Raw genomic sequence first — 18,566 nt, forward strand, 5'->3', positions numbered from 1 at the left:
AGAGCTTGTGTGTCTGTGGGGGTGTGTGTGAGAGGGATTGAGAGCTTGTATATGTGAGAGAGGGAGTGTGAGAGAATGAACATGTGAAAGTGTGTGTGAGAGAATAAAGTTTGTGCTTCCCTCAGTCCACAACAATTTCAGGGTGACTAGAAATCAAAAGATCCCAGATATGGAGAAGTTATTTAATCCTTATTATTATTCTTATTATTTTTAATTATTGGGGTTATTTTGAAATATTGTATTGGTGTATTGGGAAATTTATAACATTTTTAAATTGGATGTTCTGTTCATTAGATGTTTTTTTTTTAATATTTATTAGTATGGTTTTACTATTATAAGTCATGATGTCTATTTCTTGATTTTATTTGATGCTTTATGGAGAATGGTAATGTTGCAAAAAAAAACGAAGAGCTCAATGTTTTTCCATCAACTCAAACATACAATCAAAAAGGAAAAAACTCCAAAGACACCTCTCTGTCTCTTAGCAACACTCACAATATTATTTATTTATATGTATATACCGCATCAGCAAGCCTGGCGATGTGCTAACCCACAGTTTTTTTAATATTGAGATTGCAGAGAGATGAGATATTAAAAATTAAAAAACAAAATTATATAAAATATTGAAAAACATCAAAAACCACACTGCACTTCAATTGAATATACATATATTGCAAGGTGACTCTGACCGCAGATGATTAAAAGACCGATGGCTTCCCCTTAAAAAACTGTGGGTTAGCACGTCGCCAGGCTTACTGATGCGGTATATGCATATAAATAAATAATATTGTGAGTGTTGCTAAGAGACAGAGGGGTGTCTTTAGAGTTTTTTCCTTTTTGGTTGAATGGTAATGTTGCACAGCATACAGCATCTGGCTTGCCGCGGTTTACAGTTTAGTTTGTCTGCACATTTCTATTTATACTTTATGGTCTCCTTATTTTATATTTGTCTCCAGCAGTTAACAGGTACCTGTGGGTATATTTTGTGTAATAAATATCATCTGAATAAGATCTTATATCCTTTTTTTTTTTTTTAATTGTTGATGCAATGTTGTCAAATGATTTAAAAGAATAGTTTTGCTGGGTGGCTAGAACTTGCCAGGGCTTTCTTTATTGCATATAGGGCCCTTAGGAGTTTTTCTTGTAATGTCTTATAGCCAGATTGCCAGATAAAGTTAATGTCAGGCCAATGTATGCATAGTCTAGGGGTGTACTCGATTTCTTGGTTATTTTTTGGCTAAATTCTGCTAGTGATGATGTGTGATCCAGGGATATATGATTAATAGAAAATGAAAAAAAGTCTCTTTATTCTGTAGATGCAGCATTTCTGTGTCTAGGGAATATGTATTTCTATATTTCTAAGGCTAGCACTGGAGTGGTGGTGGGGAAATGGAGAGAGTGCTGAAATGAAAGGGAGAGAGAAAGTGTGTCTACCCCTCACTAATCCATGTCAATCTGAGGGTCAGGGGATGTTTGCCCTTTTCCCGCTACTCCATCTGACTTCATTAACCCTTCCCCCTGTATGTCTTCCATACGCTTTGCTCCCAAGGAGCAGAAATCAGTTTGAGGTGTGTGTGCATGTGCCATCAACAATTTTCATCCATGGCGCCATTTGCCCTAGAGCTGGCCCTGTGAGTGAGAATCCCTTGATTGATGCTACCCATCAATGTTCAGGATCCTCGGTCAAAGGCCTGTTTGAAAAAGAATGTTTTTAACATTGACTTGAAGGTTTGTGAGCAGTTCATCAGGCATACCACTTCCAGAAGAGAATTAAAAATAGTAGGAGCAACAATCAAAAAGGCAGACTCCCTGAAGAAATCATGATTTATTCAGTTTTATCAGGTTTTATGTGCAAAAATCCATGTTTTCTGTTCATAAATCCGTTTGCTGCTGCTATGCAAATTTTTGTGTTGGCATGCTTTTTCAAACTCCTGATATATTTGCATACTATTAACCCACTGAATCGGGAGTTAACTAATTTTTCAGTGGATGACTAAAAAAAAAAGTTTAGCTTATATTTTATACTCACATTTTATTACAAAGGCCGTTGAGAGATGATGGAAAAAAGACCAGATTTTAACAATTGCTTACAGTATTGTAAAAAAATGTGCATAAATCAAGTAATGTCAGTATATAAAATAGTCCATTCATTTCAACAGCTACCCATAAAATCACAATGGAGAGTTTTATGGACACCATCAAATCCAAAGTAGACTATACAGGTAATTTATACAATATCCAATTTCGTACTAATCCAGGTTATTTAAAAATTATCTTTTCCAGGTTATAAAAATGCTTTAGAAAATGGAAGTGAACTGAGGTTTGGAAAAGTCAGTTTATTTCTGTCATGTCCTTAAAGAACAGTTTATTTAGTAATTTTATTGGGATTTATTAAGCTACAATCAGCATTTTGTCTTCTGCCTTTTGCAAATATACATTGGTTGCTTCAAAAAATAGATTGCTATAAATCCATGTGCATTCTTGATGAATGCATGGATATTTTGAATATATAAATCTAAGATTGTTTCAAACTGATAATTTTCCAGAGAGTAAATTCTGAACCCTTTAAACACGTACACATAAAATGTTATTTAACAGAATGTTAATGAAATATCCAGTGTGTCTGTGGATGGAGCATGCTTCTCGTTGTGAGCCACAGTTACTGTTCTTGCATCAAGGGGATCTACAGCGTGCCAACATTATGTGCTGTGGCTCTCAGCGGTTATGTGGGAGATCCAACTGCTTGGATGGAACGTTTACATGCCGTGGGCACTTTTCAGACCTCAGCCATTGTTTGGTGTTTAGAGTGGGCCTTTCCGATGCAAATGGCCACATCTCTCATCTGGAGATCTATGTGGAGTTTTTGCTTTGAGATAATACTTTCCTCGGTTTGTTTTTTTTTGTTCTCTGCTGAGGTGCAAACATTGTGTAAGGTGGGGTTAGGTTCTCATGATACAATCTTTGTTAGGTAGGGGGTTGGGATGGTGGGGTTTAATTGGGGAATGGGGAGCAAAGGCAAAGTCCTGGCCCCAAGGATTCTCCCATCAGGACAGACCGCCTGTTTGTGCTCCTGAGGTTTTGGTTAGTATCACTAATGCTGCAGGGGGAAGAGAGATCGAATGGGGGGGTGACAACTGAAGGGACTCCCTGTTTGATCCTCTGTACCGTTGTAGCAATGTGGTGGGGTAGATAGGAATTTGATTTAGTGATGGAGAGGGGGATAGGGGAGAGTAACCAGTGTATCGCTGTTTAGTTAGGTATTAAATTGTGATTTTCTTTAAACAGTGTACCAAAACAGAGATCTCAGAGTAAGCTATCTCATATTAGGTGTCGGTGCTGCTGACTTGCATTTAATGGTACAGATATATATTGACATGTACTAAGGGTCTGTTGCCCACCACGGTTCATTCTCTTATATTATGAGTAAACAGGTTAATTGTATTTCTCTAAATGTTAGAGGGATCTCCTCGCCCATAAAAAAGAAGCGCACAGAAATAATGCTCAAATTCTCTTTCTACAGGAAACGTATTTAACCAGGCAAGAACATGAGAAATTAAAAATAGGATGGGCTGGAGCAGTGTATTCTTCCTCTTCTCACTTCCAGAGTAGAGGACTATGGGGTAGATTTTCAAAGGGGTACGCGCGTACCCCCCGAAAACCTACCCCAAACCCCCCCTGCGCGTGCCGAGCCTATTTTGCATAGGCTCGGCGGCGCGCGCAAGCCCCGGGATGCGCGTAAGTCCCAGGGCTTGCATGGAGGGGCGTGTCGGGGGTGTCTCGAGGTGCGTGCCACGAGTGACGCGGCATTTCGAGGGCGGGCCGCGAGTGACGTGGCGTTTCGGGGGCGGGCCCGGGGGCGTGGTCGAGGCCTCCGGACCAGCCCCCGGGTTGGGTGATGGCGCGCGCAGATTTACGCCTGCTTTCCGTAGGCGTAAATCTGCCAACAAAGGTAGGGGGGGTTTAGATAGGGCTGGAGGGGTGGGTTAGGTAGGGGAAGGTGAGGGGAGGCGGAAGGAAAGTTCCCTCCGAGGCCGCTCCGATTTCGGAGCGGACTCGGAGGGAACAGGCAGCGCGTGCTGGGCACTCTGGTGAGAAAGTTATGGATCACTTAGAGATTGAACATTTGTTTGTAAACAATTACTCTGAATTATATAGAACTGATGGATCTGTGGGCATTGACAGCATTGCAGCATTTCTGAACAATTTAAATTTGCCTCAGTTGAATGACTTGCAAAAAGAAATACCTGTAGCATCTGTTGTAGCATTAGAGGTTCAGGCTGCAGTTAAGGCATTACCAGGGGGGAAATGTTCAGGTCCAGATGGATACCCAATGGAATTTGTTTAAGACACCTGTGGGAGATGACCTTGTCTATTCTCCCTCTCTTTCAAAAAGAGTGGGGGAGATGGGTGGTTATTTGGGTAGTATGGCTTATGCCACTATCTTGCTTATTCACAAAAAGGGCAAGGACATACAAGAATGTTTTTCCTATAGACCTATCTCCAAATTGAATTCCGACATTAAAATATTTGCAAAGATCCTTCAGTTATGCTTGGAAGCAGTGCTCCCGATTTAATTCATGGCAGTCAAACAGGTTTTGTGAAGGGAAGGGTTTCCACCAATAATACTAGAAGGCTATTCAACATTCTGCACGTGACCAATAGGAGGGGTACTGCAGCTCTGGTGTAATCATTAGATGCAGAAAAGTCCTTTGATATGCTGGGGTGGCCTTCATCTTTCAGGTTCTCAGGCATGCTGGGATACCTGAGAGGTTTGCCAATGGGCTTCAACCTATGTATGAGAGGCCTAGAGCCCACCTTTTACTCAAAGGTTCACTGTTCCTATAGACCAGTGAGCCTGACTTCAGTGCCGGGAAAAATAGTGGAAACTATTCTAAAGAATAAAATCACAAAACATTTAGATAGACATGGTTTAATGGGACACGGCCAGCATGGATTTACCCAAGGGAAGTCTTGCCTCACAAATCACCTACATTTTTTGAAGGGGTGAATAAATTGTGGACAAAGGTGAAATGGTAGATGGGTGTGTTTGGATTTTCAGAAGGCACTCAACAAAGTCCCGCATGAGAGGCTTCTAAGAAAACTAAACAGTCATGGGATTGGAGACAATGTCCTTTTGTGGATTGCAAACTGGTTAAAAGACAGAAAACAGAGAAGAGGATTAAATGGTCTGTTTTCACAGTGGAAAAAGGTAAACAGTGGAGTGCCTCAGGGATCTGTACTTGGATTGGTGCTTTTTAACATATTTATAAATGATCTAGAAAGGGTACGATGAGTGAGATGATCAAATTTGCGATGATACAAAATTAAGTAGAGTACTTAAATCTCAAGTGGATTGTGTTAAATTGCAGGAGGACCTTGCAAGACTGGAAGATTGGGCTTCCAAATGGCAGGTGAAATTTAACGTGGACAAGTGCAAAGTGATGCATAGAGGGGAAAATAACCCTTGCTATAGTTATACAGTGTTAGGTTCTATCTTAGGAGTTACCACACAGTTCTTTTAGAACTCTTGGATACATTTTGTTCCCTATCTGTCTATAAAGTAAACCATGAAAAGTCTGAAATATATTCTGTTCATCCTCGGATGGTGATTATTGTAGTTTGTCTGCCTTTCGGATGGTGAGGGATATCTTTTCCTAATTGGGAATCTATGTCCTTAGGGATTATTGCATCTTATTTTCTAGAAATTATAGTGTCCTGCAGGGGAAAATTAAGCAAAATTTGCATAACTGGGGGGACTTGCCATTGATGTGAGCATGTAGAATTAGCCTTTTAAAGATGATTTTTCTGCCTAAGCTTTTATACTTGTTTCAGCATGTTCCGTGTTCCATCCCAGTGCAGGTCTTCTCCAACCTGCATAGCTCAATTGGGAGGTTTATTTGGAATCATAAAATGGCTAGGATTAAATTGTCAGTTGTGGTGAAGTAAGGAGTAGGGGGGAATGGCTCTGCCTAATCTTTGTCTCTATTACTGGGCCGCTAGGCTGGTGTGTATCCATACTTGGATCAGTTGAGACGGAGTTTCTTGGCTTGCATTGGAGAAGGAGCAAGAGGATGTAGATAATATGACAATACTTCCCTTTTTACCTGTTGATTTGGCTCTGAGGTGTAGGGCAGGCAGGAGTAGTCCTCTGTTGGCTCATACATTGTGTGTATGGAGGCAGGGCAATAGATATTTGAGGATAGATGACGAGCAGAACTGGACATTGGAGGAGCCATTATGGTGTTCCACAACCCAGGAAAAGCTGCCACCCTCAAACCTCAGCCTAGGAGGAATTCATGCTGCTGCTGGGTCCCTATCCAGGGAGAGAGATCACAGCTGTTGCCCACTGGGGAAAAGAAGTGATGAGGTAGGGAAAGGGAATGGGCAAAGAGGCCAGAGAGACTGAGAAGGAAGGAAGTGGGGAAGGGATAATATAGAGAAAAAGCATAAAACAGATAAGCAAATCAAAACATGAGAATATAAAAAAGATGAGCAAATTAAGAAAAATAGGAAAAATTAGTGAAAACAGTAAAAAAAAAAAAAAAAAAAAAAAAAGCAAAGAAAAAATTTGGGGATGGAATTTATCTCAGCTCCCAAAAAATTTTGGCTGGCACCTAAGGTTTTTGAAAACTTTTCCAGCCCTTATCATTGTGGTTTGTGTCTGTGTGTGTCACTGTCTGCTTTATTGTGGTCTATGTGTGCGGTCTGCCTGCCTATGTCTCTCTCTGTCTGGGTTTGGTGTGTCAGCCTATATTTGTCTGTATGGTTGTGCTGGTCTGTGTGTCTATTTTCTCTCTGGGAGTGGTATGTCTGGCTAAGGTTTTCTGTTTAGTTGTGGTATGTCTGTCTCTGCCTGTCTGGGTGCTGGGTTTCTGTATGTGTCTGGGTTGTCTTTGTCTCTCTGTGTCTTTCCGGGTACCTATGTCTGTATGTGGGATCTCTGTGTCTGTCTATCTGGGGGTCTTATTCGCTCCCTTTTGGTCTGGGTGTAGGGTGTCTGGGTCTGTCTGGGTATGAGGTATCTGTTTCTCTCTGGATACGGGGTGTCTATCACTCTGTGCCCATGTGTGTGCGAGCTTTCAACAACTTGAAGAGAAACAAAATGGAGGCTTTGAGCCACTGGTTAGCAGTGTGACTGCCTGGTGAATACCCTTTGTGTACACACACATATCCATATACATAGTAACCCATCTTGGAGGAGCCCCAACCAATTGCATAAAAAGAAGGGGGACTGCAGCTCAAAATGTTTGCCTACCCCCTGTAGTAGGCAGCAGTGTATTTAATGCCTTGCCTTCGAGTGATGAATATGTGCATTTAGAAATAAACTGCACTCTGACTGCTGCTTTCTTCTGATTGTAACTGTCTTTTTAGTTTCTGCTTATAGTATCTTCTATAACCAACAATGAGTCCCAACTATCAAAATGAGAATCACTGAAGGAAACCATATTTCGGCATACAGTATACATAATTAATAACCCATAAAATTCCTTCCTATTTTCTCTAGCTGTTATGTTCATATATAGGATGTTTCTTTGTATTGCATGTAGCAAGCCCTACAAAACACCTAAAACTGAAGGTTTGAGTTTGATGCCATTGGTGGCCTGGAATTTTAGTAAAAGCCCCTTTATCTGGTATGCATGGGGTGTACACTGTTTTGGTTAATGAAATATGCCCCTTATCTAAGTGCCTTCTGGTTCCTGGCATTTCCCCTTCCCTTCTGTCTCTTGCAGGCAACAGGAGCAGAAGGAGTGATGATGAAGTAGATAGAGCACTGCAGAGAAAAGCTACTTTCCTCCCTAATCCAGCTCCTCTGATGTCATTCCCCACATGAGGTGCTGCCTGGGCAAGATGCTGGATAGTTGAGTGCCAGATAATGGGGCTTTGATTGTACTGCACGACAGCTCAGCAGAAAATACCATTTTTGGATAGTGGAGTTGTATTTCACCTTTCCCGATACAGTAGATTAACTGTACAAAAAGAAGAGGTTTCTAAAACATACCCATCAGTTTGTTTGCATTCTTAATACCTGGCAGAGATAATTAGGGGAAGAGACTCATTTACATAAACTCTGCTCCCCATCTGCCTCTTTACCACATGCCAGTGTTTAATTATTAAACGAGTCACCAGAAAAACTGTTAAAATAGTTTCTTTGCTAAAATTCTTATGGCAAGTATTGCAAGTTTGTTTTCATATTCTTCAGTTTCACAAAAAGGGCAGAGAATTCCTTCTTTTCTTTTCTTTTTTTCTTGTTGCCTCATGGTACTTTCTTCCCAGCTCATTGCTTGCCAGTTCTGCCGCCAGCTGTGGAGGCCACTTTCTATTGCACTGCAAGTAAGGGCAGTCTGAAATGGGAGTGGCTTTCTTTTGCCACAGAGCAGCAGACCCCCAGATTCTCCTCTTGCTCCAGAGTCGTGTTATCCCTGTTTCCCACTGTCGTCAAACAGGGTCTGTCAACCGCCTCCCACGCAAGCACTGCACCACAGATGCCAAGAAGTGCAGAGTCATGCATCTGGGGTGTGGCAATCCAAAAGAGTTGTTTGTGAAAGGGGAGTGAAAAATTGATGTGCACAGTTCAAGATAGGGATCTTGGGGTGATAGTGTCTGGAGATCTGAAGATGGTGAAGCAATGTGACAAGGCGATAGCTAAAGCCAGAAGAATGCTGGGCTGCATAGAGAGATGGATAACCAGTAAGAACAAGGAGGTGATAGTGCCCTTGTACAGGTCATCGGAGCGGCCTCGCTTGGAGTACTGTGTTCCATTCTGGAGTCCATATCTCAAAAGGGACAAAGTCAAGATGGAGGCAGTCCAGAGAGGAGTGACCAAAATGGTGTGGGTTCGGTATGAGCACACCTATGAGGAGAGGCTGAGGGATCTGAATATATATATCCTGGAAGAGAGGAGGTGCATGTGAGATATGATACAGACCTTCAGATACCTGAAAGATTTTAATGATGCACATTTGACAAACCTTTTCCATTGGGAAGAAATCAGTAGAACTAGGGGTCACAAAATCAAACCTCAGAAGCAACATCAGGATATATTTCTTCATGGAGAAGGTGGTGGATACCTGGAATGCCCTTTCAGAGGAGGTGGTGAAGATGAAAATAGTGAAAGAATTCAAAGAGGCATGGGATAAACACTGTGGATCCCTAAAGGCTAGAGGATTGAAATGAAGAAAATAATTTATGGGGGTAACTTGCTGGTGTGGTGGTTACTACCCTTAACCAATAAGCCTGAAACTTTGATGCAACTCCAACATTGCTCTTTGCTTCAATGGCAAGGCAAAATGGGGATTTGGATTCAAAGAACAACCAACGAGGGCCCTGATTTTTATGTTCTGGGAAATTGTTAAGCATGGGGGTAACCTATACGGCGCAGCAGATACTACCATAAGCTTGCTGGGCAGACTGAATAGACAATTTGGTCCTTTACTGCCTTCATTTCTATGTTTCTATGACTTGTGGCGACAGGTTTACAGAGAGCTCTGACACTGCGGTGCCATCACCATGTCATCTTTCCCGGAGGTTAATTTCAATGTGGACAACGTCTAACTGGAGGGACTGGTCCGGGGCTTCAAGGCCAGGATTCTGAGCCAGGCGGGTTAAGTAAAATTGGTGAAGTGCGAGACCCTGGAGTATTTAAATTTGCACTTGCAGAGCACAGCTTCTTGGCAAATGAAGCTTCTCTACTTGCAGTCTGTCATTGATAATAAACTGAAGGAAAAGATGGTGGTTTTGGCACATGAGAAACCAGTCTTACAAACCATTATCAAACTTTTTGGACTTTATCACGTACAGTTACATAATTGATAATGTAATTCTCATAATTGCCAGAACTCTGCAACAATGCTCTATTTCTGAGCTGGTTCCCAAGTGTCACCCATTTGGAAGCTTTAAATAGATGGAGGCAGTAAACATTGCTCAGATGCCAACAGAGCCAACAGTGCAATCTTAGTGGATGCCCCACTTGCTGCATTTTTCCAGGATTGCATCTCTGAGCAAGATCTTAATAAAATGAATGTTGAAATAATCCAGAATACACTATATAAGGCATACCTAGTATCATTCTACAGGTTCTGCAAGGCACTTGGAGACACCACTGCTGATGTCATGTGTCCAGTTCTTGAGTTTGTGGCAGACAGAGGAACCTTCATTATCACTGTTAACTCCTTTGGGACTGTGGTATCAAAAAAAGACCAAGCCAAATTGTTCCTTCACTGTGGCAAGCTCTATCCTGAGGGTCTGGCCCATGTAGCCTAATAGATGATTATAAGCAAGTTAAAACTGTGGCTGATTACTACCTGGAGTAGAGCTGCTGTTCGAAGGAGCTGACTAATATTGGAGATAAAACACTTGAAGACCTAATCTTTGAACATGTTTGTGTTTGAACTGCTAATGGGTCTCTGCTATATATCTATTAGTTGTTTATATATTTGCTTCTGTTATGTTATATTCCCATGAATATTTCCTCATTGACTGATTTGTATTTTAATTTTTGTTCTAGTTTATAATTTACTGTCTGCTCCGTCCCTCCCAACGCAGCCTTCGGGCGAAACACGGGACCGTGTCAGGGGATGTTAACACAATTAGAGTTAAGTACCTGATTCACTAAGGGTTTTTCCCATAGACATAAAATGGGAGAAAAGCCTTAATGGATCTGGCCTTAAATTGAGACTCTCATATTAAACCTCCACTTTTTTACACTTCAAGGCACTCTTGTGCTTAATCATCCGCGTCTTTAATTTCCTCATGGTGTCCATGTAGATTACTGTATATTGGTAAAACCATAAGGAAATTAAAGACGCGGATGATTGAGCACAAGAGTGCTTTGAAGTGTAAAAAAGTGGAGTTGCCCTTAGTGCAACACTGCCTGGAGGCAGGACATCAGTTTGAGGCGTTGTTGTGCACTGTATTGGAAGTAATGAGCTGGAATGAGAGAGGCGGTGATGTTAATCTACGATTCTTACAAAGTGAGCAACACGATAGATCTTTAAGTATGGTTTATCCTGAAGGGCTGAATAAGGAAGTGGACTGGTCGGTGTTCATGTAGAGATATAGAAGGGGTGTGTCTCATGGAAGATAATTTTAAGTGGATAGGGTGAAAGGTGTGTGAGTTGTGTGATTGGATCATGGAGAATGAAAGTGGTGCTTTAAAAATCTGCATTTCCGGTCTGAATGAGTAAGCGTTAGTCGCCATGCTGGGAGTTGTGAAGTGGAGCCAAAGTGGGCTGATATAAGGTAGGCAGCACTTCAGCAGTTGCTTATAATTTAAAATAAGTGAAAGGATTGTTTAATAATGTGAATAATGGTGCTTTTTTGTTGTTGAGAGATTCTAGTCACCTGAAGCAATCATACACTGATGCTGAAACATTGTCAATGTCTATTAGATGAAAAAATTCAATGGGAAATAGTAAATGATGTGAAAAATTGTGCTCATTGATGATACAGGTTGAAGCCCATTGCGGGCAAGAGCCTGGAGATTGCACAGGAGAGAGCGCACCTTAGTATCTGATACTAATTCCCTGAGAAATAACATAAAAAATTGTTGTGAAGGATTTACCTCATGAGTTGAGTGGTTATTGGTAAAGTAATTTATATGTCCAGCTTTTTCTTAGCTGAAGATTTAATTTATTAATTTTTCAGGACAATTTATTGCATCATGAGCCAGATGGCTACCTGGAGTATTCCAAGGAAAAGATTGATGAATTGGTGCACTGCATTTTAGAATAACAGCACATAAAGTTGTTTAGCAAGGCAAAATAACAATAAGAAAAATAGCAAATAGCGTGCAGTTAAGCTTCTGTTTTCCCATGCCTAGTAAGGAAAGGGTTACTGTAATCCATCCATCAGATATGATTCCACGCCCGCCGCCCCCCCCCCCCCCCAGTCGACAACCAGAGTGCTCATTTCTCCACACTCTGAAATCAGAGTTCATTTTTAAAGCAACCACTCCAGTGTGGTTATAATGCTAATTAGTTCATTGAAATTCTGAAAATTAGCAAACCTAGTATTTTAATTAAGCTTATTATGCTATTAGAAAGTATATCTGCCTGCCTTCATTTTTTTTTGTTGCTTTTATTTTTAATTCATATTAATTAGCTTTTTAGTTATTCCTGTAGTTTCTTTCATAATATTTAATGTTGTGGGCATGAAGTGTTTTAAGTACATGACAATCCAAGCAGAAGCAGGCAATTCCACAAAACAGTCTAAATGAGCAGCGGTGTCCAAATGAACTAATTCAAATCAACGGAAAACATGTATCTGTTAATGAAGAATGCTCATATATACTGCGAATATCTCACTTTTTAAATTAAGATCGAACTTTTGTAATCATGGTTCTACTTTTCATAAGCAGTAATGTGCAATTTGAAGTGATCTATTAAAGTGGATAAGTGCAATTACCGGTATGAAATATGTAACTCATTGGATGCATAAGTATTGACTTTTGATTACTGGCACTTCTAAAAATTTCCTGTGGTGTCACTAACACAACAAATATGTTGGAGGCTGTAGTACAGCAAAGACTTTTGACATCATTTCGATGAAAAGTTCACCTGGACCTAGGCACTTTGTTTTGAAACCTGGTCTACATCGGACTCTGCATGTTCTTACAATGATTGGGTCTTTTGCTATTGGACTTTCCTTGAAGTTGGGAAATATTTGCTGCATTTTATAGATTGTTACTGAAAGTGTATTAATGTTTTGAAATGAGAAGCTTTATTATTATTATTATTATTATTATTATTATTATTACTATTTATAGATATTTTAGATTTACATGGATTTTGGATTTTAATTATTATACTAATTTAGTTTAAATTTCACTTTATTTCTTAGGAAAAATGGGATACTGTCTTTAATGGGTCTTGAGCTTTGATTTTTTAAAAATAATTAATACTTTATTAAGTTTGAGATCAAATAAATGATACAAAATAAAGAATATAAGACAGAAATAACTCAGAATTATTTAGATTAGTATAGTTAAACAAAATATAGCAAACCTAAGTCCACAATCTTATGGAGGAGCTAATCCTAAATTCTAAAATCAAAGAAAACAAACCTCCCCAATAAACTGTCGTTAAGATTTGTTTCAAATAAATGTATGCAGGTGAACTGGATCTAAGAAATTTAGATTTTTGATCTTTGGTTTGAAATGCACATGGTATATATGAGCATCCCGTGATTGACAGACATGTTTTCCGTTCATGGGATTATTTGGCTTGGATATCATTTTTCAATTGGAAGGTTTTTAGTACACTGCATTTTCCTTCTGCATAAACAGCCCGACTGTCAAAACTGTCTGCAGTACACCATTTACTTGTGTATGTGTGCATGGAGATTTATGCTAGCGTTTTATAAACTGTGCATATTTTTACCCCCAAAAAACACCTGTATATTTAATACAGGAACACCCATACATTCTGTAATCATTTTTAATTTTACATTTTTTATTAGAACAAAAGCGGTCAGTACAACATAAGAGCAAAGATACATAACATTTCAGAAAATACAAGTTACAGTAATCCAAACCAATGTCAGTTCAGGTTATAATCAGTGTATCCACATAATGTGACCCCCCTCCCCGGGTATGGACTCCACACTGATGGGTCCATAAAAAAAAAAACGTAAAGTCTCTTCGGGGCTGGAACCACTCCTGGTTAGCTCTGTTACTGTCCCTTTCCCCGGGGTCTGGATTCTTTGTAGATTGGGGGGGGGAGGGGGGAGAAACCCTTTCAAGGCCCAAATGTGACAGGGGTGACTTCACTGGTGTTCCCTGGAAGAGGTACTTTTTTTTTTTTTTTTACCAAAGATGTGGTTACTGGAAGTGCTAGTAACAGTGTAAGAAACCTCAGGTGAGCGTCCAGAATTAATCTTTACTGAAAGTGTTCTTTGAATGATAAATGGCACAATTCATATAAGTTCTTTTTCCGCAGGTGGCTGTTACAGTTCTTTCTCTCCATCTCTATCTGTACAAGGGTCTCGTTATCTTGATCCAGGGTAAGGGAAACACTCAGCATCTAGGGTTTGAATTAAAAGGTTTCCCAAGTGGGTAAGGGTTTCCTTGTTAGGATGGAAAAACCCCTCCAGCTGGCCAAAAAAATCTGTTTCACGGACTATGGACACAGTCGCAAATATGGACACAGTCGCAGACCACTTAAATATGGACACAGTCGCAGACCACTTAACTTGTTGCAAATATGGACACAGTCGCAAATATGGACACAGTCGCAAATATGGACACAGTCGCAGACCACTTAACTTGTGCTCTCCTCAAGAACCCCATTGCCACCTAACTCCCACCAAAAAAGGCTGGCCACGGTCCTCCGCTGAACTGTCCAGGACCAATGAGGATCACTTTACTCCTCATACAGACTATAACTATTATCTTCGCAACTCAGATCTTATCCACCTAGTCCCTTGGACCCGGTCGGATCCAACAACAACCAGCGCACCACCGCAGGGTAAGGGCCTACCCCTCCCCCCCGAGCCGGCACTCAAATGCCCGCAAGGCCCACCTGCTAGCTTGCATCTATTGTACTGTACCATCAGTGCTTAGCCCTGTACCTCGCACGGATTCTCAAACTTGTAATGTATCCACCTGCATACTGAAAATTCTTCACCTGCATTCTGTATTATACTCTGTTTTTATATTATATTATATTCTGTATGATATTCTGTATTATACTTGCACTCCACCTGCATTCTGTATTATACCTACACTCTGCACATGTATTGCATCCACCTGCATCTATTGTATTGTATCCACCTGCATATATTGTATTTTATCCGCCTGCATCCACCTGTTTTCTGCATATGTATTGTATCCACATGATAACTTAAATGACATTACAGTCACGCTATTTACCTCAAAGGACAGATACACCGCCAGCAACCGGTCAGACAACTCCATTCACAACTACGGAGGACAGAGCAATCCTCCAGCCGAACCAACAAACTTACAAACACTCTCAACAATCTTCCCAACCTCTCTTCAATCAGACAGACACCTTCTTTCAACCATTCTTCGCAGACTAAACCACCTCCAGAATTCCACGCATCATGCACATTTACAACATCCCAATCATCCACAACCAAAGGAGAATACCTTCAACTACCGTATTTTTCGCTCCATAAGACGCACTTTTTTTCCCCCAAAGGTGGGGGGAAAATGTATGTGCGTCTTATGGAGCGAATATAAAAAAAAAACCAAACAAAAATCTAACAAACACCCCCCCGACTCCCCCAAGACCTGCCGACTTAATTTCCTACAACCCCCCCCCCCCAAGACCTGACAAATTAATTTCCTGCAACCCCCCACCCTCCTGAACCCCCCAAGACCTGCCAAACGTCCCTGGTGGTCCAGCGGGGGTCCGGGAATGATCTCCTGGGTGTGGGCCGTCGGCTGCCAGTAAACAAAATGGCGCCGACGGCCCTATGCCCTCACTATGTCTCTGAGACCGACCGCTGCTATTGGTCGGTCTCAGTGACATAGTGAGGGCATAGGGCCGTCGGCGCTATTTTATTTACTGGCAGCCGACGGCCCTATGCCCTCACTATGTCACTGAGACCGATCGCTGCTATTGGTCGGTCTCAGTGACATAGTGAGGGCATAGGGCCGTCGGCTGCCAGTAAACAAAATGGCGCTGACGGCCCTATGCCCTCACTATGTCACTGAGACCGACCAATAGCAGCGGTCGGTCTCACTGACATAGTGAGGGCATAGGGCCGTCGGCGCCATTTTGTTTACTGGCAGCCGACGGCTCACGCCCAGGAGATCGTTCCTGGACCCCCGCTGGACCACCAGGGACGTTTGGCAGGTCTTGGGGGGGTCAGGAGGGTGGGGGGTTGCAGGAAATTAATTCGGCAGGTCTTGGGGGGGTCAGGGGGGTGGAGGTTGTTAATTTAAAGGGTTGGGATGGGGGGGGGGGGGGGTTTGGGGGTTCCCACAGAAAGAAAAATTTTCTGATCTGGGGAGTGGACCGAAATGGCCCTCCCCAGACCCGAAAACAAAATGGGGAGAAAAAAAAAAACTATGCACTCCCCTAATTTGCTCCATAAGACGCCCAGACGCAGAGCCGGTTTAGCACAATTTTTTTTTTTTTTAAATTTTCCCCCTCTGAATCCTAGGTGCGTCTTATGGTCAGGTGCGTCTTATGGAGCGAAAAATACGGTAATTCCACTAACGTCATACAAAAAAGAATTATCCCTATCATGACATCTCCATTGAACCAACTTCTAGGCCTCACGCTTCTATCAGTCACCCTCTTCAATGCGCAATCCTTAACTAAGAAGACACATATCCTCAATGATTACCTTTTGGATTCCAACCCAGACATCTGTGCCATCACAGAAACCTGGTTAAAAAACTCGGACATAGCCTTAACCAACAACTACCCATCCAGACGTATGACATTTTCACCTTCCATAGACACAAAAAAAGAGGAGGTGGACTCCTCCTAGCCTCCAAGAAAGAACTCAGACTGACCGCACTCTCAATCAAGACAAAGTCCAAATTGGAAATGGGTCTAGTCAAGTCAAAACATCTACAAATACTCTTAGTCTACGCTCCCCCGGGAGTTCTAGAAACGGACCCGTCACCCCTCATAGAATCCATCGTGAAACATATTAACTCAGACCTTCCAACAATGATCATGGGGGATTTCAACCTCCATACAAACGCAACACCTCTTTCTGCAAACTGCGAAGCCCTCCTCACCACCCTCAGCGCTATGGGATTTACTCAGACCATCAACAGCCCCACACATAAAGCTGGACACACTTTGGATCAAATATTCATCAACTCCAATTTCACATGCACTATAGAACCTTCTTGTACCCCGATCCCTTGGTCAGATCATTTCCTGATAGAATCTTCCTTCTCCACACACAAACAGACACACACCGCCCCACTCCTTTCCACCATTCAATTTAGGAAAGCATGTCCATCGGATACTCTCAGCGATCAGCTCTCCAAAGAACTTTCTAACTTAGACCTAGCTAACCCCGACTCAGCCCTATCCTCCTGGCAAAAGATTACAGAAGCGGTCGCAAACAAATGGTGCCCTTTAGTCTCCAAATCAATCAACCCAACAAAAAAGGGAAATCAACCCTGGTTCAGCGCTGAACTTAAACAAATGAAACAGACCTTACGCCATAAGGAAAACAGATGGCGAAAAACCCCTAACACTTCTACCCTTTCTACATACAAGGGATTCTTACATCACTACAGGACCGCCATTCTACAGAAAAAAAAGGAATACTATGCAAACAAAATACACCATTTCCAATATGATGCCCAGGCACTATTCGCCTACGTGACACAAATCACCAAATCTACCCCCCCCCCCCCCCACCTATTCCAGACGAACAAGCTCTTTCCAAGGCTAATGAGCTCGCTACATTCTTCCAACAGAAGATCTTAAATACACTCGCCCTCCGCCTTCAAATACTACACCTCCCAAGCCAGGTGAGAATCTCCAGTCTCTTACTAGACCCAAATTTGACAGTTTCGAGTCAATCTCCACTAAAGAGATTGAATCCCTTTTAAAAAGTCAGAAACCATCAAGCCATCCGGCTGATAACATCCCATCGAGACTCCTGCTTCTCATCCCAAATGTGATCTCAGGACCTCTGACCGGCATCATAAACATCCTTCTAACGCAAGGAAGCTACCCAGACAGTCTAAAAACCGCCTCACTCAAGCCCCTCCTCAAGAAACACAACTTAGATCCTAATGTACCAGCTAATTTCAGACCCATCTCTAACCTCCCATTTGTTGCCAAACTAACGGAGAAACTGGTAAACACCCAGCTTTCTGAATATCTTGAAGACCACAAGATCCTATTCCCATCGCAATATGGGTTCCGTAAATCACGCAACACGAAACCCTTCTCATTTCACTTACTGACCATATTATCATGGGGTTGGACAAAGGACACTCCTTTCTGTTGGTCCTGTTAGACATCTCGGCGGCATTTGACACCGTCAACCATACCATCCTGCTGGATCGCCTAACAGACATCGGCATCTCCGGATCTGCCCATAACTGGTTCAAGTCCTTCCTCAGCAATAGGACTTTCAAAGTCAAAATCAACAATAAAGAGTCACCCCTAACTAAATCAACTCTTGGCGTACCTCAGGGTTCCTCCTTATCTCCTACCCTCTTTAATATTTACCTCCTCCCCCTCTGCCAATTGTTAACAGACCTCAACCTAATTCACTATTTGTACGCAGACGACGTGCAGATTCTAATATCGATAACAGAATCAATCTCAAAAGCGCTCACCCATTGGAACAACTGCCTTCTATCCATCACTAATCTACTCAACTAGCTAGCGTTTTATAAACTGTGCATATTTTTACCCCCAAAAAACACCTGGTTCTTAATGCCTCCAAGACAGAGCTGCTCCACATATCCTCAAACGAAATCAATATCTCCCCACCATCTCCACACATCTCTCACATTACTTGCAAGCAGGTTAGAGACCTTGGGGTAATACTAGACAATCGTCTAAACCTTAAGAAAATGGTCAACACAACCTCCAAAGACTGTTTCTTCAGATTAC

At 41.8% G+C, this 18,566-nt stretch overlaps 1 protein-coding gene and 1 pseudogene across 1 annotated transcript in view; both read left to right on the forward strand.

The window, feature by feature from the left end:
• Positions 1–18,566, forward strand: part of SMYD3 (SET and MYND domain containing 3) — a 1,539,893-nt gene that overhangs the window by 529,759 nt on the left and 991,568 nt on the right. The gene's annotated exons all lie outside the window — the stretch shown is intronic.
• On the forward strand, positions 9,508–10,310 carry LOC115088450 (annotated as a pseudogene).

Source organism: Rhinatrema bivittatum, chromosome 3, assembly GCF_901001135.1.
Source record: "Rhinatrema bivittatum chromosome 3, aRhiBiv1.1, whole genome shotgun sequence".
In the NCBI taxonomy this organism is placed as follows: domain Eukaryota; kingdom Metazoa; phylum Chordata; class Amphibia; order Gymnophiona; family Rhinatrematidae; genus Rhinatrema; species Rhinatrema bivittatum.